Source organism: Pan paniscus, chromosome 16 (genome assembly GCF_029289425.2).
Source record: "Pan paniscus chromosome 16, NHGRI_mPanPan1-v2.0_pri, whole genome shotgun sequence".
Classification (NCBI taxonomy): domain Eukaryota; kingdom Metazoa; phylum Chordata; class Mammalia; order Primates; family Hominidae; genus Pan; species Pan paniscus.
The window spans coordinates 1,215,942-1,224,692 of NC_073265.2; positions in this window are offsets into that span (position 1 = coordinate 1,215,942).

Consider the following 8,751-nt stretch of genomic DNA (forward strand, 5'->3'; position numbering starts at 1 on the left):
GGAAATATGTACACCACCATCTGTATAAACATGGAAATACCTACACAGTCATGTGTATAAACATGGAAATATCTATACCACTATCTGTTTAAACATGGAAATATCTAAAATGCCATCTGAATAAACATGGAAATATCTACGCAGCAATCTCTATAAACATGGACATATCTACACCACTATCTGTGTAAACATTGAAATAACAACACCGCCAACTGTAAAAACATGTAAATATCTACACAGTCAAGTGTATAAACCTGGAAATATCTACACCTCCATCTGTGAAAACATGAAAATATCTTCACATTCATCTGTATAAACATGGAAATATCTACCCCTCGATCAGTATAAACATGGAAATATCTACACCGCTATCTCTATAAACATGGAAATACCTACACCGCAGTCTGTATAAACATGGAAATATCTACACAGTTATTTCTATAAACATGGAAATGTCTACACCGCTAGCTGAATAAACATGGAAATATCTACATGGCTATATCTATATATATTGAAATGTCTACAACGCAATCTCTATAAACATTGAAATATCTACACCGCCATCTCTGTAAAAATGGAAATATCTACATCGCTATCTGTATAAACGTGGAAATATCTCCACCGCTATCAGTATAAACATGGAAATATCTATACCGCTATCTGTATAAACTTGGAAATATCTACACTGCTATCTGTATAAACATGGAAATATCTACAACGCTATCTGTGTAAGCATGGAAATATCTACACCGCAATCTGTCGAAAGATGGAAATACCTACAGCGCTATCTCTGTAAACATGGAAATATCTATACCGCTATCTGTGTAAACAAGGAAATATCTACACCGCTATGTGTATAAACAAGGAAATATCTACACCGCCATCTGTATAAACATGGAAATATCTACACAGCCATCTGTATAAACATGGAAATATCTACACCATTATGTGTATAAACATGGAAATATCTACACCGATAAATTTATAAACATGAAAATATCTACAACGTTATCTCTATAAACATGGAAATATCTACACCGCCATCTCCAGAAACATGGAAATACCTACATCGCCATCTGTTTAAACATAGAAATATCTACACTGCCGTCTGTATAAAGATGGAAACATCTACACCGCGATCTGTATAAACGTGGAAATATCTACACCGCTATCTATATAAACAAGGAAATATCAACACCGCTATCTGTATAAACATGGAAATATCTACACCGCTATCTGTATAAACATGGAAATACCTTCACCACTATCTCTATAAACATTGAAATAACTACACCGCCATCTCTATACACATGGAAATATCTACAACGCTATCTCTATAAACATAGAAATGTCTATACCGCCATCTGTATAAACATGCAAATATCTACCCAGTCATCTGTATAAACATGGAAATATCTACACCACCATCTCTATAAACATGGTAATATGTACACTGCCCTCTGTATACCCATGGAAATATCTACAACGCCATCTGTATAAACATGGAAATATCTACACTGCCATCTGTGGAAAGATGGAAATATCTCCACCGCGATCTGTAAAAACATGGAAATATCTACACTTCTGCCTGTATAATTATGGAAATACCTACACCGCTATCTGTATAAACATGGAAATATCTACACCACGATCTGTATAAACAAGGAAATATCTCCACCACTATCTATATATATCTGGAAATATCTACACCGCTATCTGTATAAACATGGAAATATTTACACTGCTATCTGTATAAACATGGAATTATCTACACCGCTATCTCTATAAACATGGAAATATCTACACCGCTATCTCTATAAACATGGAAATACCTACACTGCAATCCCTATAAACATGGAAATATCTACACCTCCATCTCTATAAATATGAAAACACCTACACTGCAATCCCTATAAACATGGAAATATCTACACCTCCATCTCTATAAATATGAAAACATCTACACCACCATCTCCAGAAACATGGAACTATCTACACCGCCATCTGTATAAACATGGAAATATCTACACAACTATCTTTATAAACGTGGAAATATCTACACTGCCATCTGTATAAGCATGGAAATATCTACAACGTGAGCTGTATAATCAGGGAAATATCTACACCACTTTCTGTATAAACATGGAAATAACTACAACGCTATCTGTGAAAACATGGAAATATCTACACCGCTATCTGTATAAACATGGAAATACCTTCAACACTATCTCTATAAACGTGGAAATACCTACACTGCCATCTCTATACACATGGAAATATCAACACCGCTATCTCTATAAACATAGAAATATCTACACCGCCATCACTTTAAACATGGAAACATCTACACAGCTAACTTTATAAACATGGAAATATCTACAACGTTATCCCTATAAACATGAAAATTTCTACACCGCCATCTGTATAAACATGCAAATGTCTACACAGTCATCTGTATAAACATGAAAATATCTTCAACACCATCTCTATAAACATGGAAATATCTGCACTGCCATCTGCCTTCATGGAAATACAGACACAGCCATCTGTATACACGTGGAAATATCTACACCGCTATGTCAATAAACATGGAAATAACTACACCGCTCTCTCTATAAACCTGGAAATATCTACACCGCAATCTCTATAAACATGGAAATATCTACACAGCCATCTGTATAAACATGGAAATATCTACACCATTATGTGTATAAACATGGAAATATCTACACCGATAAATTTATAAACATGGAAATATCTGCAACGCTATCTGTATAAACATGGAAATATCTCCACCGCTATCAGTACTAACATGGAAATATCTATGCCGATATCTCTGTAAACATGGAGATATCTACATGGCCATTTGTATAAACGTGGAAATATCTATACCGCCATTTGTATAAACAGGGAAATATCTACACCGCAATCTCTATAAACATGGAAATATCTACACCGCCATCTCTATAAACATGGAAATATCTACAATGCCATCTCTATGAACATGAAAATATCTGTACCGCCATCTCCAGAAACATGGAACTATCTACACCGCCATCTGTATAAACTTGGAAATACGAACAACGCTATCTGCATAAACAAGGAAATATCTACACTGCTATCTGTATAAACATGGAAATATCTTCACCACTATCTCTATAAACATGGAAATATCTCCACCGCCATCTCTATACACATGAAAATATGTACACCGCTATCTCTATAAACAGAGAAATATCTACACCGCCATCTCTATAATCATGGAAATATCTACAACGCCATCTGAATGAACATGGAATTATCTACAGTGCTATCAGTATAAACATGGAAATTCCTACACCGCCATCTGTATAAACATGGAAATATCTACACTGCCATCTGTGGAAAGATCGAAATATCTACACCGCGATCTGTATAAACTTGGAAATATCTACACCGCTACATGTATAAATATGGAAATATCTTCACCGCTATCTGTATAAACAAGGAAATATCTACACCACGATTTGTATAAAGGAAATAGCTCCACCACTATCTGTATAAACATGGAATTAACTACACCGCTATCTGTATAAACGTGGAAATATCTACACCGCTATCACAATAAACATAGAAATACGTAAAACGCTATATGTATAATCATGGAAATATCTACACCGCTATCTCTATAAACATGGAAATATCTACACTGACATTCTATAAACTTTGAAATATCTACACCGCCATCTGCATAAACATGGAAATGTCTACACCGCCATCTGCATAAACATGGAAATATCTACACTGCCATCTGTATAAACATGGAAATTTCTACACCGCTATCTGTATAAACATTGAAATATCTGCAATGCTATCGGTGTAAACATGGAAATGTCCACACTGCTATCTATAAAACGTGGAAATATCTACACCGCTATCTGTATAAACGTGGAAATATCTCCACCGCTATCTGTATAAACGTGGAAATATCTACACCGCTATCTGTATAAACATGGAAATACCTAAAATGCTCTCTGTATAAACATGGAAATATCTACAACGATATCTCTGTAAACACGGAAATATCTACACAGCTATCTGTGTAAACTTGGAAATATCTACACAGCTTTCTTGGTAAAGATGTTAATATCTACACCGCAATGTGTGCAAAGATGGAAATATCTACACCGCTATCTCTGTAAACATGGATATATCTTCACCGCTATCTGTATCAACATGGAAATATCTACAACGCTATCTGTATAAACAAGGAAATATCTACACCATCATCTGTATAAAGTTGGAAATACCTACACCGCCATCTCTATACACATGGAAATATCTACACCGCTATCTGTATAAACATAGAAATGTCTACACCACCATCTCTATAAACATGGAAATAACTGCACCGCCACCTGCATGATCATGGAATTATCTACACAGCCATCTGTATAAACATGGAAATATCTACACTGCCATCTGTGGAAAGATGGAAATATCTACACAGCGATATGTATGAACATGGAAATATATACACCACGATCTGTATAACCAAGGAAATAACTCCACCACTATCTGTATAAACATGGAAATATCTACACCGCTATGTGTATAAACCTGGAAATATCTACACCGCTATCTGTATAAACATGGAAATACCTACACCTCTATCTCTATAAGCATGGAAATATCTACACCGCCATCTGTATAAACATGCAAATATCTACACAGTCATCTATATAAACATGGAAATACCTACAACACCATCTCTATAAACATGGAAATATCTACACTGCCATCTGTATACCCATGGAAATACCTAAACTGCCGTCTGTATAAACATGGAAATGTCTACTCCGATATCTCTGTAAACATGGAAATAGCTACACCGCTATCTCTATAAATATGGCAATATCTACACCGCTATCTCTATAAACATGGAAATATCTACACCGCCATCTCTATAAACGTGGAAATATCTACATCGCTGTCTGTATAAACATGGAAATATCTCCACTACTATCAGAATAAACATGGAAATATCTGCACCGCTATCTCTGTAAACATAGAAATATCTACACGGCCATGTGTATAAACATGGAAATATCTAAACCGCCATCTATATAAACAAGGAAATATGTATATCGCCATCTGTATAAACATGGAAATATCTACACCGCCATCTGTATAAGCATGGAAATATCTACACATTTATCTGTATAAACATGGAATTATGTACAACGATATCTCTACAAACATGGAAATTTCTACACCGCTAAATTTATAAACATGAAAATATCTACAACTTTATCTCTATAAACATGGAAATATCTACACTGCCATCTGTATAAACATGCAAATATCTACACAGTCATCTGTATAAACAAGGAAATATCCACACTACCATCTCTATAAACATGGAAATCTCTACACTGCCATCTGTATACACATGGAAATAACAACACAGCCATCTGTATAAACATGGAAATAACTACAGCGCTATGTCTATAAATATGGAAATACCTACGCCGCTATCTCTATAACCATGGAAATATCTACACCGCAATCTCTATAAAGATGGAAATATCTACACAGTCATGTCCTGAAACATGGAACTATCTACACCGCCATCTGTATAAACATGGAAATAACTTCACTGCCATGTGTATAAAGATGGAAATATCTACACTGCAAACTGTATAAACATGGAATTATCTACACCGCTCTCTGTATAAACATGGAAATAACAACACCGCTATCTGTATAAACATGGAAATATCTACACTGCTATATGTATAAACGTGGAAATACCTTCACCAATATCTATATAAACATGGAAATACCTACACCGCCATCTCTATGCACATGGAAATATCTACAACGCTATCTCTATAAACATAGAAATATCTACACCGCAATCTGTATAAACATGAAAATATCTACCCAGTCATTTGTATAAACATGGAAATATCAACACCACCATATCTATAAACATGGACATATCTACACTGCCATCTGTATACACATGGAAATATCTACACCGCCATCTGTATAAACATGGAAATATCTACATGGCCATCTGTGGAAAGATGGAAATATCTACACCGCAATCTGTATAAACATGGAAATATCTACACCGCTACCTGTATAATTATGGAAATATCTACACCGCTATATCTATAAACATGGAAATATCTACACCAAGATCTGTATAAACAAGGAAATATCTCCACCACTATCTGTATAAACCTGGAAATATCTACACCGCTATCTGCATAAACATGGAAATATTTACACCGCTATGTGTATAAACATGGAAATATCTACACCGATATCTCTATAAACATGGAAATATCTACACTGACATTCTATAAACTTTGAAATATCTACACCGCCATCTGCATAAACATGGAAATGTCTACACCGCCATCTGCATAAACATTGAAATATCTGCAATGCTATCGGTGTAAACATGGAAATATCCACACCGCTATCTATAAAACGTGGAAATATCTACACCGCTATCTGTATAAACGTGGTAATATGTACACCGCTAAATGTATAAACGTTTAAATATCTACAACGCTATCTGTATAAATGTGGAAATATCTACATCGCTATCTGTATAAACGTGGAAATATCTCCACCGCTTTCTGTATACACGTGGAAATATCTACACCGCTATCTGTATAAACATGGAAATACCTACACAGCTATCTGTATAAATATGGAAATACCTACAATACTATCTGTATAAACATGGAAATATCTACAACGATATCTGTGTAAACATGGAAATATCTACACAGCTATCTGTGTAAACTTGGAAATATCTGCACAGCTATCTTGGTAAAGATGTTAATATCTACACAGCAATGTGTGCAAAGATGGAAATATCTACACCGCTATCTCTGTAAACATGGATATATCTTCACCGCTATCTGTATCAACATGGAAATATCTACACCGCTATCTGTATAAACAAGGAAATATCTGCACCATCATCTGTATAAACTTGGAAATACCTACACCGCCATCTCTATACACATGGAAATATCTACACCGCTATCTGTATAAACATAGAAATATCTACACCACCATCTCTATAAACATGGAAATATCTACACCGCCACCTGCATGATCATGGAAGTATCTACAAAGCCATCTGTATAAACATGGAAATATCTACACTGCCATCTGTGGAAAGATGGAAATATCTACACCGCGATATGTAAGAACATGAAAATATATACACCACGATCTGTATAACCAAGGAAATAACTCCACCACTATCTGTATAAACATGGAAATATCTACACCGCTATGTGTATAAACCTGGAAATATCTACACCGCTATCTGTATAAACATGGAAGTACCTACACCTCTATCTCTATAAACATGGAAATATCTACACCGCCATCTGTATAAACATGCAAATATCTACACAGTCATCTACATAAACATGGAAATACCTACAACACCATCTCTATAAACATGGAAATATCTACACTGCCATCTGTATACCCATGGAAATACCTAAACTCCCGTCTGTATAAATATGGAAATGTCTACTCCGATATCTCTGTAAACATGGAACTAGCTACACCGTTATCTCTATAAATATGGCAATATCTACACCGCTATCTCTATAACCATGGAAATATCTACACCGCCATCTCTATAAACGTGGAAATGTCTACATCGCTTTCAGTATAAACATGGAAATATCTCCACCACTATCAGTATAAACATGGAAATATCTGCACCGCTATCTCTGTAAACATAGAAATATCTACACGGCCATCTGTATAAACATGGAAATATCTAAACTGCCATCTGTATAAACAAGGAACTATGTATATCGCCATCTTTATAAACATGGAAATATCTACACCGCCATCTGTATAAACATGGAAATATCTACACATTTATCTGTATAAATATGGAAATATGTACACCGCTATCTCTATAAACATGGAAATTTCCACACCGCTAAATTTATAAACTTGAAAATATCTACAACTTTATCTCTATAAACATGGAAATATCTACACTGCCATCTGTATAAACATGCAAATATCTACACAGTCATCTGTATAAACAAGGAAATATCCACACTACTATCTCTATAAACATGGAAATCTCTACACTGCCATCTGTATACACATGGAAATAACTACACAGCCATCTGCATAAACATGGAAATAACTACAGCGCTATGTCAATAAATATGGAAATACCTACACCGCTCTCTCTATAACCATGGAAATATCTACACCGCAATCTATATAAACATGGAAATATCTACACAGTCATGTCCTGAAACATGGAACTATCTACACCGCCATCTGTATAAACATGGAAATAACTTCACTGCCATCTGTAGAAAGATGGAAATATCTACACTGCAAACTGTATAAACATGGAAATATCTACACCGCTCTCTGTATAAACATGGAAATACCAACACCGCTATCTATATAAACATGGAAATATCTAAACTGCTATCTGTATAAACATGCAAATATCTACACAGTCATCTATATAAACATGGAAATACCTACAACACCATCTCTATAAACATGGAAATATCTACACTGCCATCTGTATACCCATTTAAATAACTAAACTGCCGTCTGTATTAACATGGAAATGTCTACTCCGATATCTCTGTAAACACAGAAATAGCTACACTGTTATCTCTATAAATATGGCAATATCTACACCGCTATCTCTATAAACATGGAAATATCTACACCGCCATCTCT